Here is a 19,852-nt window from a genome sequence, read left to right as displayed (position 1 = left end):
AAAAGAGGAAGGAAGTCGCTTCAACCCTACCGGGTGAACTGAGATCCAGCCGGGCGGAAGTGACGTAAAGTGAGGGCGCCGAGCGAGCTAAGGATGTGCCCAGTCTCCGGCCACACTGGGGCGGGAGAGAGGCCCCGGGTGGTGAGTGAGCATCTCTTTGCTGAGACCACCGAGAGTAACCGGGTCTCGCTGCGGCCGGACTGCGAGCCCTTGCCTTGATAAGTTAAAAAGAAAACACAGCAGCCTGACTTGGATTAGTGCGAGTATTGACATCAAGCGTTCCGTTGGGCCACCTGCTCTGGGCTTCCCGAAGCTCGTTTAGACTGCCGATTGGCGGGAGCGCCTGTCCATCTCGGGGCCCCAAGCCTGTCGCGGAGACTGACACCTGGAGGAAATGCCAGCCCCCTTCTTGCTAGAACGGAGAGTTTGGAGAAAAGCTGGGGGATTTCATGGGTTTAGGTGTTGGGGGTTGCTTTTTAAGGGAACTGTGTTTAGTGCTGCCTCCACGTTACACCCATCTGGGGAGTGATAGTCCCTCTAGGGCGGGGCCTGGACAAAAAGCCCTTATCCCAGCCCAGAAATAGGGGCACAAAGGGTGAACTAACAGAGCAGTCATACTCACTGGACACTACTTTGGAAATGAACTATCCAACTTGGGAGGAGGAGGGGGCGTCGGGAGGAGGAAAAAATGGGAGAAAATGAGGGAGGAAGTGACACTTCAAATAAATGTACTCATTAACTGACTTAGGTAGCTGTCATCCCTCCGTACATCACCTTTACAATTTAAAAACAAGTGAAAAATAGAAAAGCCTTTATCCCATCTTATTTTCACCCTTCAGGTTGCAGCCTGCAAACAAGATTGACAGCTACATCTCCGGTGCTTTAGAAGTAGACAAGAAATTGACCAAGAAAAGATAAGTCGTGCAAGTCAATGAGTAGTGAGTCTCTACACAATATTATCTCTATATTAAGCTAATTAAGCATGAAATTTAAAAACAAGTTAGCCATTTCCCAGTCAGTTAAACTAAATGTCTGGATTTTAATGATAGAAAGGTCATTGAACTAACTTGTGAGTAAAAGAATGTATGCCGCCCCAAATGGTAGACAACTAACTAATGTCATCAGATAAGAGCCCAGAAATAAAGGAATGATGGGCTGTGCCTAAGGAAAGAAAAAGAAGGTATATTTGATAGGTACCTACTAGTTCTTAGATGTGTGTGCAAAAGATGAACAACAGAAGACAAAAGTTCTGTGGTAATGCATGGAACCAGGTAAAAATTAATTGGCTCTTAAATGAAACCCAAATTCCTTCCATTCGGTGAAGCAGAAGACTGAGAACTATTTGGTGTCTACTTGTTGAAAAATCTATCGTTAGTATAAGACAATAACATTCATTTTCTGATCTCCATCCTTGAGTTGCTTTACCCTTGGCAAGCCCTGTACCCACTGGATGGCAAGCAGAGTCATTCTTCCAGCCTCATGTTTGTAAACTAGATGTTCACAGGTTGTATTTTGCCAGCAGACCTTCTGTGTTTAACTTTGGACAGTACTGGACACTCCATATGGTTAAAAACAGTAACTTGATTACTAGAGTTTCAAATAAGGATATTTTAAATTAAAAATCCAAGCTAATTAACTTTTCTCAAAAATGTTGACAATCTAGCATGATTGAAGCTTGCATGGTCATATTACTTAGACAAGAGTAGCCACTTCCTTTTTCATCCATTGATCATCTTATTTCCAGGTACCATGATCTCCACTATTCCTTACCTGTCCAGTGGGCACTTTGGTTACATACCACCCATACTTCCTTTCTTACCTTTTTTCTTTAGAATAGATTAAAATTTTTACTAATGTGTCCATGAAGCCCCTTTGGTTATGTATTAGGAAGCTCCAAGGATTGTCTCAATATAAATAGGTTTATCCCCCCAAATCATAGTTCTAATTATAGTGTTATTCACTTTGATTGGAGTAAATCTCTTGGGATATTAGGTCAGGGCAGTTTTCTTCCAGAGTTTTTGCCTGAAACTGTGGCACGTGTTTGCTACCATTGTTAAAAATGGAGCCAACACACAGGTCAGGTGGCAGGAGAGGGGACAGGCTGGGCCTGCTCTAGGTTACTCCAGGATGGGTAGAACAGAAGCTCTGTTCTGTTTTTAGATTAAAAACAAAAACATTGATCTGGTTGTACCTAGCTTTGACTCATTCCTTTTATAAAGCAGTATTTTTAAGCCTAAGCTATTCCATCTTGAGAATAAATATTGAAACATAATGGTTTTACATTTTATTTGTACAAGAGAACAACTGCCATCTTTCAGTACACCATGAGGCCCAAACTGATACATAATGTTCCAATAAACAATGATGCTGACAAATATATCAAAATATATCAGAAACATCAGGCATGAACTTACCAGATACACTAGGCCAGTCACTTAGTCAAATGCCTCACCTGAACTATAGAAAAGGAGAGATACCTGGCACTGGGACACAGCAGCATACACAGATCTGATCTGTCATCAGACCTCCAGTGTATCTAAGTCAAGCATCAACAAATGTCAAACTTGTCACGACCCTGCCCCTTTGTGAATTAATTCTGACACTGAGGAACATAATAATTTTCATTTATGTTTCTGACATAGCTCTCTCATAACAGTGGGCAAAACCAAGAGGGTTCAGGGAAATAGAGCCAGATCAACTGAGTTAGGTCACCCCTAATTTCAATCCACAATTCAGGGTGCTATTGAACAAGACCAAGACTTTCTAGAAACCGTTAATTCTCACCATGTAGTAACTGTAATTTCCATCTACCAGTGCAGTTATCTTTTTCAAAAGTCCCAAGCAGTCATCTCAGGCCTTCTTCTGTGTGTCAGTGTTCTCTAGAGAACAAAACCAATACGGTATGTGTGTTGATGTGTATGTGTGTGTATACATATCTGTGTTTATGTGTGGGTGTATTTATTTCTATATGCATGGAATTGATTGTGGTGATTTGATAAATTTACAATTTTCAGATAGGGTAACACACCCAGGGATGAGTTGCAGTTGTCACTCAAAGGAGGTCTGGAGGAATTCCTTCTTGCTCAGGGAGAAAGGGGTGTCAGACATTGTTCTATTAATAACTTCAATGGATTGGATGAGTCCTTGCCACAATGTGCTTTACATCACCAATTTAAATGTTAATTTCAATCCAAAGCATACTTCACAGAAACATGCTCCAGCCATTGACACATAAAATTAACTGTAAGGGTAGATAATTACTTTCTCCAGTGAATTGTGATATCTTTTCTGAAAGCCTCAGCTATCTGACTCTACAGTAACTTGTACTGATCCAAAGGTAGCTTTTCCTTACAGAACTGGGCAAGTGGAATAGATGAAAGGAAAGGTAGCAGAGAATCCTCCCACTGACCACATTCCTCATTTCTAAGCACCTTCCACCTACTTATCACCTTAATAAAGAGAAAAAGAACCTTAGGATAAATCTTCCACTCACACAAATGGAAGAACAGCATGAGCAAGAGTTCATATTTGATTTCCCTTTTCTTTTAAAGCTGTCATTGCTTATTCCAACCTTATCATTTAAGCCAAATAGCAATAACCTCCTCTTTGAGGAGAAAGTAGGTTGCAATTTCAAGTAATTTTTCTGAGGTACTTAATATTTGTTTTAGGACTCCAGCATTTGACTTCCAGACTGTCTTTATTACACAGTTCTGCCACAAGGTGTCAGCAGGTGACACACCTCCCTCCACAGTGCCTCCTTTATTCATGGGCCATGCCATATGACTTTGTGCATTTAATGCTCTCACAAAGAACACAGTAAGATTTGGGAAATCTTACTCACCTTTTTTTTTCTGTTTCCTGCAAAAATTCTCCTGTTGATCTCTATCTCCATGGGCTCCAACATTCCCTGAGAGTTAATTGTATACTAAACATAATTCTGGAAGCTCTATTTTTAGACAAGTTCTGTTGTTCCTATCATAACATCACTTGTTAAACGGAAACACACAGATTCCATTCGTCCTTGCTTTAGACACCAAATCTCCAGAGTAAATCTCTCAGGAAATACAAATTTTTCCTATTACATTATGCTTCCTATTTGCATAGATTTAAGGAACACTGCTCCAGGTGATGGTGTCCAGCTCCACTTAGGAGTACTCTACAAGCTGGGTGCTGCTGGCTCATGCCTGTAATCCTAGCTATTCAGGAGGCTGAGATCTGAGCATCCTGGTTCAAAGCCAGCCCGGGCACGAAAGTTTGTGAGACTCTTATCTCCAATAAGCCACTCAGAAAACTGGAAATGGTGCTGTGGCTCAAGTGATAGACATCTAGCCTTGAGCTGAAGAGCTGAGGGATAGTGCCCAGGCCCAGAATTCAAGTCCCATGACCGACAAGAAAAGAAAAAGAAAAAAAAAGATTGCTCTACAGAAACCGGCCTCCTACTCTTGTTCTGTGCTTTCCATACCTTATAGCCACTCACCACACCTTTCTCCATCTCCCCAGATAACCTGGCCCACTATGCTACCCTATGCTCCACCCTTCTTTTCTACGACAGCAGCTTTTAGACTATTTCTAGCCTTGACTCCATTTTATAAAGCAATAGTTTTAACCTATGCCATCAATTCCACAAGAATGCCTTTACATTTTATGTATGCAAGTAAATAACTACCATCAGTCAGCAAACCATGAGGCAAAAATTGATAACACTTTATTTGTGCCAATAGGCAATTACATCAAAACAAATCAATTTGATATATAAAATCACATCAGAAACACCAGGCATGAACTTATTGAGGACTCATGATTAATGCAGACTCCCTCCCCTGAATTATATAAAAGGAGGGACTCCTGGCCCTGAGGTATAGTGGCACATACAGACCAGTCATTAGACCCTCTGTTGCATTATGCATCAACAATCAAAAGGTGATGAGCTCCCATCTGTGTCTCTAGCACCTCGGCTCAGCTTCATCCCCTGGTTGATGTGACCCACTGGAATTGTCACCATCCTAGATCCAGTAAAGCCCTAGAATTAGATCCATACTCTGACTCAACTCTATGTCTGAAAGCAGCTCTGTATGCCAACCATCCTTGAGCTCCCCACCACTTAACCGCTGAGATTCAAGGAGTCCCTGCAGGGACTCTCTTTGCATCTGTATCCATTCTCTGCTCTTATATTAGGCAAAGCCTCTTTGAACCCTATGGTCCCAGTTACCTTGTGAACTTTATATTATTGTGTATGGTGTGAGGGGAGAGTTAATAGTCGTGATTAAGTTTGGAATAATCTGTTTTGTCAATGGCTGCAGCTGTCAAGTGATCTCTATAGAATGTGGCTAATTAATGCCAATAAAATTGACATCATTTGTGTATTTGTCATTATCCGAGAAATTCTGGCATTGAGGAAAGACATACGAATGTCTACGCTTCTGACATAGCTTGTCAGGATGGCCTGGAAGAGTGAAGGCACAGTCGTAGCAGGTCTATGGAATCCTGAGAGCTGATGCGTAGTCACAAATTGTATCGATGTCCCTGCTCACATAATGGCCTTCTAAAAATCTGAGAAGTGGCTGTGTTATAGTCATAGACTTAATCAGTTATATGCTTATACCATGTGACATTCTATATTTAGATTTCTACCATTTTCGTCATTTTCATTTTCCCTAGTCATTCACCCTGGCTAAGACCCTTAATAAAAGATGGACTTTGAGAAGCAGGAGCCATGTTGTCACTGTGAGTTCTAAGTAAATCCATTGTTCTATCTTATTAACACCAGCATCCTGGAAAGCTTATATTTGACAAGCTTTGGGGTGATAGGTATAGAGAAGAAGTACAAAGATTAACATTTGAAATGTTCATTTCTAGCAATGTGGCATGATCATATTTCAGAAAACAAGCTGAATCATCTAAAATCCAAAGACTGGATTTCAGCTTAATTGCACTTTTCAAACTTCATAAAGGAAAGTGTAGGTTTTCATAGACACAGTGGACAAAGATCAAGACTAGCCATAATCAAGGCTGAAGGCTAATTAGAGAACCCTTCTCACACAGCCAAAGTAAGAAATGACTAGCCCCAATATGAAGAGGGCTGAAAGAAAACTGTCTGTCTCCAACGTTGGCATCCATTTTATTTCTGACTCATTTGAAATTCCAGAAGCTACTTAAAAAGGATTTCCAGACCATTGAGAGCTAGATTGATCTGAAGAAGACATGGGAGGTATATGGTCTCATTATCTCAATTCTGGTAAATTGTTCTCCTTTAGTTCATTTCGTCTGATTACAGACCTGTAACAGCAGCCCCTAAGTAGGTTTCTAGGCACTGTCTCCCTTAGCCTTAGAGTTTACAGGTGTCCTGTGGGAACACACATGGATAGAAATCAAGCACCCTTCCCGATGGCCAGTGAAGAATTTGAAGTAGATCACTGAACTCTAAAGACTGTTATCACAGTATATTACTCTGTGTGTGTGTGTGTGTGTGTGTGTGTGTGTGTGTGTGTGTGTGTGTGTGTGTGTGTGTGTGTGTGTGTGTGTGTGTGTGTGTGTGTGTGTGTGTGTGTGTGTGTGTGTCCTGGAGCTTGAACTCAGAGCCTGGGCACTCTCCTTAAGCTTTTTTTTTTTTTGCTTCAGGCTAATGCTCTACCACTTGAACAGTATATTACTCTGTGTGTGTGTGTGTGTGTGTGTGTGTGTGTGTGTGTGTGTGTGTGTGTGTGTGTGTGTGTGTGTGTGTGTGTGTGTGTGTGTGTGTGTGTGTGTGTGTGTGTCCTGGAGCTTGAACTCAGAGCCTGGGCACTCTCCTTAAGCTTTTTTTTTTGCTTCAGGCTAATGCTCTACCACTTGAACCACTATTCCACATCCAGCTTTTTGGGTAGTTAAGAGATGAGAGTCTTATGGATTTTCTTGCATGGACTGGCTTTAAACCACAATCTTCAGATCTCAGCCTCCTGAATAGCCAGGATTATAGGTATACGCCACCAGCAGCTGAATACATGCTTATCATACTGTACTCAGATAGCAAATTGTGTCTTCATTTCAGCAAAATAGCACCAATTATCATTCTAATTAATCTGTAAGTAGGTTTTGGCTTATATAGCAGTATGAACATAATGTATTTATATCAAGTTCATGTTTATACATTTTCACTAACATTATAATAAAAATAATTTAAGTAAACACAGAGAGCCAAAAGAAATTTGTTTTCCTTTAAAAAGGACATTATACATTCAGTTTGTACAACATGCATTAATTATATGTGTACTGTGTTTCGGGGCTCCTGGTTATTTCTATTTTTATTAGTATACATTAGTGTAGAAGGGGAAGTTTCCTTTTGACATTTCTATACAAACATATAATGCACCTAGATGAAACTTATCTTCTCCATTCTCCTCTCTTCTTGTCCCTCCCCACTTCTTGAAACAATTTCAACACATTTCATTGTTCTATTTTTATATGTGCATATAAAAGATTCATGATTATTTCTTATATCTAGTCATTTCTTTCCATATATTTCAAATTGTTCTGAGAGCAGTAAAAATGAATCAAAATCAGTATCATCTGTTATAATGGTAAATCTCAATTTAAACATGTATTGACTCTAACCAGTTATAGATACATTCTTATCCACTTTATGCCAATGCTTATAGATATGAACTTCTGGTACCTGTGGCATGTGACCAAATCCCAGATGAAAAGAGTTCTTAACAGTAGTAGTGTATAGCCTAGAACTAATGAATGTTTGAGATCCTCTCTAACAACCGCCCTTTCTCCACTTAAGAAAAAACTTTATTGCATTGATGATTGATGTAGTTAGCTCCAAGACTGTGAAATGAGCAAATACTACCTCCAGCATCTCAGCTTCTGTAAAGGTCCTTGCTGGTAAACTGTCATCTCCATCAATCCCCAATGCCTGCAGCACTCAGCTAGTTCTGTCTTCTCACTGTCTTCACTTCAGGAAACACTTTGACTTTAAATACACATGTTGATATGTTGTGAATTCAAGTTATTCCTTGCAGGCATCTCACTGAAGCTTGATTTTTACCACAGGAGGACATATCTTTTGATGAAGGCATTTATAAAGTAGGACACATATCTTATTTGGAACAATTCTGAGGGAGTTTGGGGTTTTCCTGAAATCTTTTTTCCTATTATTAATTCTCAAATATTGTTCTAGTTAGGAATCTTCATTTTGGAATAATGGACTAAGTCACATATATGTCCCTCCTATTGGACTAAAACCTTAAATGATATTTTATGCATCAGCCTAAAAGCTAGATTCATTTGCAGCTTATTGTTGAAAAGGTTGTAAGAGTAATTGAATGCCAAGGAAACAGGAATATAAGTACAGAGAGAAAGATATTTTTACTTGAGTATACCCAACCCATGGAAAATATTTTGACACTGCATTGACATTTCAGATATTCATTTAACCTAGACTAGCTTCCTGTGCACATTTTTATTAATCTGATACTCTATGAATGAAATGTAATCTTTTGTTCTTTATTAAAAAATATTTTTACTAGGATGTGGCTCAAGTGGTAGAGCATTTGCCTAGCAAGCAAAAGACTCTCTGAGTTCAATCCTCACTATACCAAAAGAAATGTTTGTTTTGCTTTTTGAGGCAGGGTTTCACAGTATAACACAGGTTGGCCTTAAACTCGTCATCCACCTACCTCAGCCTGCTAGGTGTTAAAATAGGCATGTGCCACTATACTTGGACTATTTATTTTGTTGATATATCATATTTGTACATTCTCATGAAGTAGAATATGTTTTAATGTATCTGTACAATCAGTCCTAATAAACTAGTAGTAATTTGCATATCAGTTACTTTGAACTTTATTATTTCTTGATGGTGATTAATTCTGCTCTTCTAATGAAATGTTATCTTAACATTTAGTGTTACAGCAAAAGATGAGTGGTTTCAAGCTGCTAACTGGAAAATATCTCTGCAGTACTGAGAACATCTTGTTTTGTACTTTTTCTTCTTGTGAAGACTATCCAATTTTGAAAATAATTCTCAATTTACTAATTTGCACCACACTTCAAATGTGTCACACTTAATGATCCAGCCATTACAGGTCTAGTTATAGTTCTAAAGAGAATGGAATGAAATACTTGTATAAATATGACTGCTCAAAAATGTTGATTGTAGCATTACTTGTTAATTTTCTTAGAGTATATTTAAATAAATTATACCATGTCTATAAGGAACTCCATGTAGCCACTAAAACCAGAAACAATCTAGTGGAAGTGTCTGTAGCCATTTGTGGGAATTCTCTATAAATTATAAAGTACTAATGAAAACACAAGAGCACAAGCCTGACCAACTAATTTAGTCTATTCCATTCTACCTCTGATTGGTATTTCTAAACTCAGTTCAGACAGCAGCATAAGATAGGTGTTATCTGATTCCCTTTGATTCCTTTCCAGCCTGTAACAACCAAAAATGTCACACACACACACACACACACACACACACACACACACACACACACACACACACACACACACACACACACACACACACACACTTTGTCCCACAAAGTATGGTATGATGGAAACTTGGGCCTCCATGTACTAAAAGAATTGAAAGTGATGGGACTTTGTCATAGGACAGGTGATTACATCATAAGGCCATCACCTTCAGAAGCCAATCACAGATCTTAACTTGTGAAATTGGATTGGTTACCTTGGAAACTAGTTGCAAAGCAAGAAAGCTTCCCTTCTGTAGGCTCTCCCATACTGTTGCTTTCCTGTTTTGCTTTTCTGCCATGCATGGAACAACCTGAGGTCCTACAAGAATCCCAGCAGTTGTTGGTACCATATTCTTGGGATTGTCAAACTCTAAAGAAATCTCTCTCCTTCCTTATGTGTATGTGTGTCTGTGTCTGCTTCTCTCTGTCTCCCTCTCTCTCTCTCCTCTGTCTATCTGTGTCTGTCTGTCTGTCTCTCTCTCTGTCTCTCTCTGTCTCTCTGTCTCTCCCCCTCCTACCTCCTCCCCCCAACCCCAGTTAAGCTTGGTGATGGTGACTCATGCTTATAATCCTAGGTACTTAGGAGGCTGAGATTTGAGAACTGAGATTGGAACCCAGGTCAGGCAGGCTAATCTGAGAGAGACGTATCTCCTATTAATCAGCAAACAGCTAGAACTAGAGGTGGTGCTTCCATGGGAAAGCTGGGTGAAGGCTTCTCCCCCAATTTCCCTACCCCCTTCTCTACCTCAACAGCCTAGGAAAGCATAAAGTGGACTCTCTCATGCTGAAGCCTCGAAAGGTTACAATCTACCCTGAACCCTCAAAACTCATCTTAGTTTTTCAGAATAGTCTACAAGCTACCACATAATCAAGATGCTTCAGTGACCAAAGAGACAAACTTTACTTGATTATAATGTCAAATCTCCACCCAGGGAAGAGCTAAAGCCTTGTTTCCAAAACATGGGAAACATGAAGAAGCATATTCTTAGGCAGTACCTCGCAAAGTCATTCCCCCTCCAAAAAAATGTAATGAGGGCAAGTGTTGGTCATATTTAATTGAAGCTTTGTCCATTGGCTCAGAAACAGAATATATAGTATAACATCAAGAGCACAAGGTTCACACCAGCTACCCCAGCATACGCTCTGTAACCCATGCACAGGTTCACATCCTGTCCAGCAGAATATCTCTATGTACCCCAGCAGAAGCAATCATCAAATACGTAACTCCATAATTCCTCACTGCCCATCAATGGTCTCTGTTTTATATCCTTAATAGACAAGAGCAGCATTTGGTAAAGGCAGACACACTAGCTGGGACAGGCACACCCAGTCTCAAGGCTATATTCAAGTTTACCTAAACCAATGCCTGTGTATATGATTCAAAATTACATGAATATGGGCTAAGAAGGTGGCTCAGTGGTAGAGTGCTTGCCTTACGTGCATGAAGTCCTGAGTTAGATTCCTCAGCACCACATTAGCAGAAAAAGCCGGAAGTAGCACTGTGGCTCAAGTGGTAGAGCACTAGCCTTGAGCTGAAGAGCTGAGGGACAGCGGCCAGCCCCAGAGTTCAGGCCCCACGACCCACAAAAAAAAAAAAAAATTGCTGAACCAGCTGGATTGTAGTTCTTGTGGAACACAGGCCAAAGCCCTCTGAAATTTTTGGTGAAAATTCCCAACGTAGTCCATTTACCCTTTAGCTGGGGGGAGAGAAACTTGATGTGGTTTTACATGGTAAAAAACTCACTGGGATGACTTGTAGATTTCTTTGGAGCTGAACACTAAAAAGCATGAGGTTGGATTGGAGACAAGAACCAGGAGAGAAATAATGTCCTTACCTCCCACGCTCTTCTGTCAACATTTTAACTGGAGTGAAGGGATCTGGCTATTACGAAAGGAGAATTCAGTCATTGCCCTGACTATTTTGCCTCTAACTGTTTCTTCCTGAGTCACTCTCTTCTGCAGCTACTTTGGATTGAAGGATAATTATAAATGATCTGTCAACAGCTTTATGACAAGAGACCAAAACTACCCTCAAGCACAAATAACCCCTCTCAAAACACAGATAACCCCAGGATGAGATCACTCCCAAATGGGAGCCATTACTATATAACCAAGACTGAGGCTGCACCCCAGAACAAGAACAATCATCTCACAGGAACCAGAGGAACTAGCTCCCCTTAAGTGAAGCTAGTTGTAATAGCTTCTCCACCTACCTGGCAGAATCATAAATGAGAGAATGATTAATTAGATACTGGACTAACCCAGATACTGAGCCTCTTTGTTCTTCCCAATGATTAAAGCTACTTTCTCTGCCCTTCACTACTATTTGTTTTCTTGATTGGTATAATTGGGATAGATAACTGAGCCTGTTCTATTGAGACTTCCAGAGGTAGGGTTTTTGCCCTAAAATCGTCATATTTTTTTAACTTTTGATTATAAAGATGATTTACAGAAGAATTACAGTTACATAAGTAAAAAATGAGTACAGCTTGGCGCCGGTGGCTCACGCCTGTAATCCTAGCCACTCAGGAGGCTGAGATCTGAGGGTCACGGTTCAAAGCCAGCCCAGGCAGGAATGTCCATGAGACTCTTATCTCCAATAAACCACTAGAAAACTGGAAGTGGCCCTGTGGCTCAAGCCATAGAGCATGTGCCTTGAGCTGAAGAGCTGAGGGTAGCACCCAAGCCCAGAGTTCAAGCCCAACAACCGAAAAAAAAAAAAAGAGTGCATTTCTTTTTGGACAATATCACATCTTCTCTACCTTTCTCAGTTTTTCCTTCCTGTCCCTATTCATAAGTTGTATAGTTCATTTTCAATATAGTGTCTCGTGAGTACCACTGCTGCATTTGTTCACTCTTTGTCCCTCTTTCAAGTCATATTTCTAAATTCAGAACGTTAGTTCTTTTTGAGCAAAGTTTTCTCATAATAAAAAATAGGTTGAGCGCTGGGCATTGGTGGTAGAAAAGTCCATGGGAGTCTTATCTCCAGTTCACCAGCGAAAGGCCAGAGTGGAGCTATGGTTTAAGTAGTAAGAGTACCATGCTTAACCAAAAGGTTAAAAACAAAAACAAGGGATAATACCCAGGCCCTGAGTTCTGGCACTCACAATACTGGCGCGCACGTATGCACGCACACACACACACACACACACACACACACACACACACTCATGCTCACACATATACACAAATAGGTTGGAATGTCTTTTTTATTCAAGATGTCTCTACATTTTGATTTTTCTCTTTTCTGAGTGGAAAGACTCACAAGATTAGATGAGGTCTTGAGAGAAGAAAGGACCAATAGCACCACTGTTCTTTCAGATTCTTTTAGAGATGAACAATTGAGATACTTTTTACTGTGTCCAATGAAGAAAACCACGGTTCTTCCAGCACATAACACATAGTTTGTACAAGTGAAATATTTTCTGTATTGGTAAAGTAACAATTTTGATAAAGAATTACTGTATTCTATATTTATGAAAATGGTTTTGCCTATGATTGATGACATAGAGAGCAACAGGGATGTCTTGTTCAATGAGATTGAAGTCTTCAGGACCTTTGCATGGTTATTCTATAAAATTGTTTCAGTTCCCAAGTTCTGCCATTTCTCGGTCATCAGGTTCAGCTCAGCTCAGATTCTGAACCTCCGGTAATTTCAGAGTATATGTATCTGTTGATGCTACATAATCATCGCTATGGTAACATGTATGGTGCCGAGTGTGAAACCTTAAGAAGAACCTAACTTTGTTCAGTGGGCCACGAATACCATACATACAGTATAAGGTCCTGCCATTTCAACTGAGGATCCTAGCAATAAATCCATTTTCTTCCTTCCTCCCGTCTTCCCTCTCTTCTGTCCTCCCTCCTTCCCTTCTTTTTCCTTTCTTCTTTCTCTTCTCTCACTTTTTTCTTTCTCGTGGTATGTACCACCATCATTTCCTTGTAGAGCTTCAGTTTCTACTTCACATGTAGTACCTCAGTTATTTTATGTACAGGAAGTTATGAAGGATCTGAGGTTTGCTCACTCCCAAAAGGAAAAAAAAAAAAGCCACAGAGGTAGAGATGGATATATTCTTTGAAAGTATTTAATCAATACTTGGGGGAAGAACTTAGTAAAGCGGTATTCACTCTTTCTCATGATAGTCTCCCGATTAGAGGCAATAAACTTTGCTTTGCCAAATTTAAAGAGAAAGGAGACCTAGAAAAAGGCAGTTTTCCTTTTGCCTGACCCCCATTAAGCAAAGGAAATAGGTCCTGAGCAAGTTGCCAAGCCAGAAATCATGATTAGTAACCATTCCTGTCCATCTTCCTTCTTTGTGGAACGTCTCTAAATTTCTCAATCATGATCATCTTCTCCTTTTCATCTTTTCCCTTCCACCTTCTTCTCAAGAGGCTTTATAGTAACTTTCAAAAAACATATTCGATCATGAACACTAAACTGTCTAATCTTCCATTATAACCATCCCCCCATCTAATCCTTCCAACCCGTGAATATTAGCTTTCTGTAGTAAAAGAGACTTTGCAAATGTGATTAGATTAAGGATCCTGAGAAAGGATGATCCTGGATTATCCAGGTGGGCCCAGGGTAATCACAAATTGCCTTCTAGGAAGGAGGCGCCAGAGTTAGAAATAACAGGTCCACCTATGGGGGCAAAGGAGTACAAGGAAGGAGGTCAGTGAGCCAAGGAATGTGTGTAGGCTCTAGAAACTAAAAAAACCAAGAACACTGATTCTCTTCTCAGAACATCCAGAAACAAAAACCCTGCTAACACCTTGACTTAGACTGATTTTGGACATTTGAACTGCAGAACTATAAGGTAACAAATGTATGTTTGTGTTTGTATGTGTGTGTGTGTGTGTGTGTGTGTGTGTGTGTGTGTGTAAGACACTAACAAAAACTATACAAGTAAAAAACAATTCCTGATTATAGGAGATTCAAGAGATAAGACAAATAAATGCAAAATGTGATCCTAGATTTGATTCCAAACTAAATTATTTATCTCTCACTAAAGAAGCATATTTGTGAGATAATCAATGAGAATTAAAGGCTTTTAAGTATATTAATTTTAGCATGCAAACTTTTATTTTTAGAATTGTTAAAATTGTTAGAATTTTTAGGATTGTACATAATATCTTTTTGTTTTAAAAAATAGACCAGGGAAGTGGTACTGTGACTCAAGCAATAGAGTGCTCGCCTTGAGCTGAAGAGCACAGGGACAGCGCCCAAGCCCAGAGTTCAAGCCCCACAACCGACAAAAAAAAAAAGAATTTAAAAAAATAGACCTGGAAGTGCTGGAGGCATGGCTCAATAACAGAGTACTTGCCTAGAAAGTGCAAGGCCCTGAGTTCAAATCTCAGTACTGCAAAAAAAAAAATGAACATGGAAGAATTGAGGAATAAATGGACTGTATAACTATTTCAAGTAGTTATTCCCTGATACACACAAATAATAACATATGCATGTGTAAATACAACATAGTAACACAAAAAGGTAAAGTTTTGCTTTTTGAGAAGTTGGGATTTTTTTTAATCTTTAAAATACAATTTTACTATTGGTAATTATTTAAAAGCAAAAAAAATAGATAGATATAGATATTTTTCTCATGAGCTTTATTATTTTGAATCAACATCAACATGCAAGCTTAACTTCCAATGATTTCATGATAAATATGATTTTTACCAGCATTTTGGGAGTTTCAGCAGTCTTTGCCAAGGACTGCTGGAACTCCAGGAGTCCACTGGCCCATATATTTACACTATTAGAAAAATCACATGCAAAACTCTTCTACAGCCTGTTCTACAACATACCCATCAGCATGTGGGCAGGCTGCATCCTCCTTTACCCTTCAAACCCAGCCTTGTCAGCTGGTAAAGATAAATCATTTCTTGACTGACTCTGGAAATAAAGTGACTCCAACTGATGAAGATAATTGAGAATATTATCCTCTTCTTTGACTATTAAGGAAAACTCTGATCAATTAATTGAACCTTGTTATCATTACTTAAAGTTCTTCTATTTTCAAAACATAGCATCAGTGATATTTACCTTTCTTTTAGAGCCACAAATCTGTAATGGTAGCATTTCAAAGGTAGTTCTTTTATTGTGTTTTAGGGCCAATAGAACAATCTGCCTTAAGTCTTTTATTCAATCATTGGCTTCTTTCTCCTTTCATTGGAAGATTATTGCATAACCACTGACTTATTTCCAGAAAGACATGCTGGAAGTGTAGGATTAAGACACATTGGAGGTTGTAATGTAAAAAAAGAACTATATGCTCTACATGGAACATACCTATTTTCTATCATCATTCTTGGTGTTTGATTTCTAATGGTTGGAAGCTTTGCCTGTTTCACTGTCCATACTCAAATACATTGATATGCTAAAAATTTTTAATGTGGTTCTATATAATCATTGTCAGTAAAGCTTATGTTTCTTGAAGACTTCCTTGTGATAGAATGTGGATGATTAGAAGTAAACAGTATTTTTTTAAATGTTTGAATTTTTAGTTTGAAGGAACCAAACTAAAATGGCAATTTCCATTCTAATTTTTAAGAGCTATAAAATATACAGTTAATATTATTATCTGCATATCCTGCTTGCTTGACATAAAATAGAGTAACGTACTTATTGAAATTCTAGTTTCCAGCTCATGGTGGCAAGAACTGATAGAATCAACTCTTTAATAAATAGGTGACTTACAAAATCTAAACAAAAAATGTTTTTAAAAAAACCCACAGAATAGCAATCTACAAGAGGCAGATATTAGAGCAGAGATTTCTTTTGATAAATTCTATATTAGTCAACTTTTTCATTACTATAATGGACTACTTGACAATTTATGGCAGGAGAGATTTTTTTTTTTTTGTTCATAATTTCAAAGAATTCAGTCCACAGTTCCTTGACCCCATAATCATGCACAGAATACCATGGCAACAGGAGCCTGTGGTAGAAAAGGTTCTTTACCACATGGTGGATAGGAACAAGAGGGGGGAGAGAGACAGAGGCAGAGATAGACAGAGACAGAGACAGAAAGGAGAAACACAGTGGACTCAGTATAACCTTCAAATGCATGCCCACAGTGACCTACTTTCTCCAAGAAGACCCAGCCTCCTAAAGCTTCAAGAACCTTCCTAAACTGTGCTGCCAGCTGGGGCCTGAGCATGACCATTAGGGACGCATTTCATATTGAAGCCCTAATGGAAGCCTTTCAAATTCTTCAATCTTTACAGCTGTCAAAGTAGAAAACCACTTTACGAGCATGTGATATGAGGGGGCAGAGGACGTAATGGTTCTGGAAGACAGCTAAAAAGTTAGGGAGGAATGCTGGGAGCAAGAAAGTAGCAGAATAACAGATTCACAATTTGAGTATAAAGAAATCCTGAGTCCTCAAATCTGGTTGACTATGAAATCCCTCTCAACTTGACAATACCCAACACACACACACACACACACACACACACACACACACACACACACGAAATCGATAGCTACAACTCCACTGGTTTGAGATATATATTTGTTAATTTCTCTTTATGTCTGAGTGTGCCCATTTTAGGCAACTCAGAGCAGAAGACTTACTTGTTTTAGGTATTACAGGACAGAGTCTGGAACTAGGTGAGCACCTTGAAACTTTGAGGAGGAACTGCAGGAGCAAGGAAACATCAAGAGGAAGGACCCCACCCCAGGTATAGTTTATATTCAACTGCTTAGTTGATCACCCCGTTACTTAGATATAGGAAAGACACTCAGGAGCCAGTCTAGAAACAGCAGACGCTGGAGGGTGAGGAAAGCAGAGGAAAAAGCAACAGAGATGGCTGCTGCCTGGGGAGACATACAGTTTGAAATCTGAGTCCAAGCAGATGAACTGAGGACTAGCACAGAAATCCAACTGTCCTCGGAAGAAAATAACAGCATTAAGAGTTATTACAGATAGTATCCATGACGTCTCTTCCTCCCCCCCCCACCTCATCATTTATTAGGTACGTGTTTTAGTTAATTTTATGGCACTGTGACAGAATGCTTGATATAAACAACTTGTGAAGATGGATCTGTTTTGGCTTTACCATGCTCTGATCATCATGACAGAAGCAAACTTCTGAAACAATGAGTCAAAGTGATCAATCCTCTTTCCCTTTAAGTTGTTCTCTTAAGTATTTTGGTCATAGTGACAAGAAAGGTAATGCACTATTCTGTTGCCTTGATTGGTGCATTATAGTCACTTGAGAAATATGGATTGTTTTGCTTCCTAATCATCCAAACTCCTCTGTGCCCTACATACTTGACCAACTTACATATGTGAATGGCTTACCTTCTAGTTTCTGGTTAGGTTCAACCAATGGGAGACAGTAGGAAATAAGATGGCAGAATCTTTGATGATTCATCATAGGTTCACTGCTTTATTTTACTAAAGGTAACAGGTCCCATAGAATGGCCTCCTCTTCACAATTACTCTTTTATGGTTTTAATCAGGCTCCCTCATGTTGATCTTAAGGCCTAAGATTAGTAGTGGTTTCCTACTGGTAAAAGCCTTGCTTGTTTTTCTTAATTCTACCTAGACACTTAAAAATAAACGTTTTTAAAATTTAATAGTGTAAGTATTTCTGGACAGATTTGCAATGATGTTAAAATATCATTGCAGCAATTATAGTAGTACCTACTGTTAGTCTTTAACTTTTACCTCCTTTATGATCCTTGTTTATTTTTACCATTTTTACATGTTGACTAATAGACTGAGCTCTGGAGTCAGACTCTGTAATATAGGTTTGACTTCTAGCTCTTTCTAAGAAATCTGACTTGGGTAATTACTTAGCTTGGGTGCCTAGCAGGCATGAAGCCCTGGGTTCAATTCCTTAGTACTACATACACAGAAAAAGCTGGAAGTGGTGCTGTTGCTCAAGTGGTAGAGTGCTGGCCTTGAGCAAAAGAAGTTCAGACAATGCCCAGGCCTTGAGTTCAAGCCCCAGGACTTGAAAAATAAAAAGATTTACTATATTGAAAATACTCAGAACAATATTATAGAAAGTCTTAGTAAATTATTCATTGCTCAAAATATTTATTAGCACCTGACAAATTATGTGCATTTCTTTATTATCTATTGTTCACTCAAATATAAATTCCTTAAAGACAAAGATTTCTTTTTGTTCACTGCTGAGTCTCTGGCATCTAGAAATGTCTGTGTTGATAGAAATATTCTATATCTGCAATTATCTACCACAGTAGTCACTAACCACAAGTGAGTATTTGAAATGTGACTGATTTTTAAAATTCTAATTCATTTTTAAATTATTTAAATTTCAGTAGGTCTGGGTGGTAGCACTCCCAGACTGAACAGCACAGACTCTGCCTAGCACATCATAACGGGTTCTTAGTAAACTTTTGTTAAACAAATGGATAACTTTCCACCAGCTATTGAATGTTAAGATGTTTTTGAAGAGTTAAAAATGGTTTCGTTTCAAAGCAGTAACCCTTCTGCTGCTCACATTAACCTTGGGCCCACCTGAATTTCAGAAACCGTCTTGTTTGTGCTGAAACTGCTAAACCATAGATTACTTGAACAAAGCTACTCTGAAGTCAGGCCCCACTTTGTACTATAGCTGGCCTTGGGTCCCCACAAACTTCAGGAGATGACCAAGCTGGCCCAAGATAAACAGACCACCAATTACTCCCTGCTAAGCTTTAACTGCTCTGAAATGTCCAGATGGCCCATTAAGACCCAGCTAGTTTGATAACTCCCTACTATCTCTTATCACCTTGGAATGCCCTGCTGACGCCTCTAGTTGCTGTAAATTTGTCAGTCTGTGATTTTTTTTTTTCTCCTTCTTTTGTAACTTTGTAGTTTTTGTCTTTATAAACCCTGTGACATTTCAGCTCGGGGCTCTCCTCCTAAGCTCCCCTGAGTCACTGTGTAGGACGAGGCCCGAGCTGCAGCCTGCCTGAATAAAGCCTTGCTTTTGCATTTCGGAATGTCTGACTCTCGGTGGTCTTCTTGGTGGGGGTCCTGCAACGGGGGTACAACATTTTAGTGTTAATAAAAGGATTAGCACCTGATTAGCAACAGACATGGTTCTGAGTACTGTCTACATTATCACATGAAAACTTCTCAAAAAGACCATAAAAGAAATATCACTATCTCTGTTATATAGATGAGGACATTGAGCACAGTAAACCAACTGGAGCCCAGAGACTGGAATTCCACTGAGGTTTATAACAATCCTTAGATTTCCAAGTATCAGATTGCTAGTTTGTCATCCAAGAAATGAAAATGCCTTCTCAAGTTCCTCCCATGCCTCATCCAGCTCTCCCGTCACCTGGCTTGAGGACTGTTCAACATTCCTGAAGGTAAATCTCTGAAGTACAAGACCTGCAACACATTTTATCTATAGTATTA

General features: G+C 39.3%; 1 long non-coding RNA gene across 2 annotated transcripts; it reads left to right on the top strand.

Moving 5' to 3' along the window:
- The first annotated feature begins 105 nt into the window (after positions 1–105).
- On the top strand, positions 106–9,054 carry LOC138819476 (uncharacterized). 2 transcript variants are annotated; one of them, XR_011369456.1, is made up of 3 exons: positions 106–263; positions 840–938; positions 8,888–9,054. It is a non-coding gene; the product is annotated as an uncharacterized lncRNA (long non-coding RNA). The 2 variants fall into 2 exon arrangements; XR_011369457.1 differs by lacking the exon at positions 8,888–9,054 and adding an exon at positions 5,659–5,712.
- The last annotated feature ends 10,798 nt before the right edge of the window (positions 9,055–19,852 follow it).

This window comes from Dipodomys merriami, unplaced genomic scaffold, assembly GCF_024711535.1.
Source record: "Dipodomys merriami isolate MVZ:Mamm:240054 unplaced genomic scaffold, mDipMer1.0.p SCAF_11, whole genome shotgun sequence".
NCBI classification, from domain to species: Eukaryota; Metazoa; Chordata; class Mammalia; order Rodentia; family Heteromyidae; genus Dipodomys; species Dipodomys merriami.
Note: the sequence above shows the minus strand (reverse complement) of the source record. Positions and strands in the feature narration are given on the sequence as shown.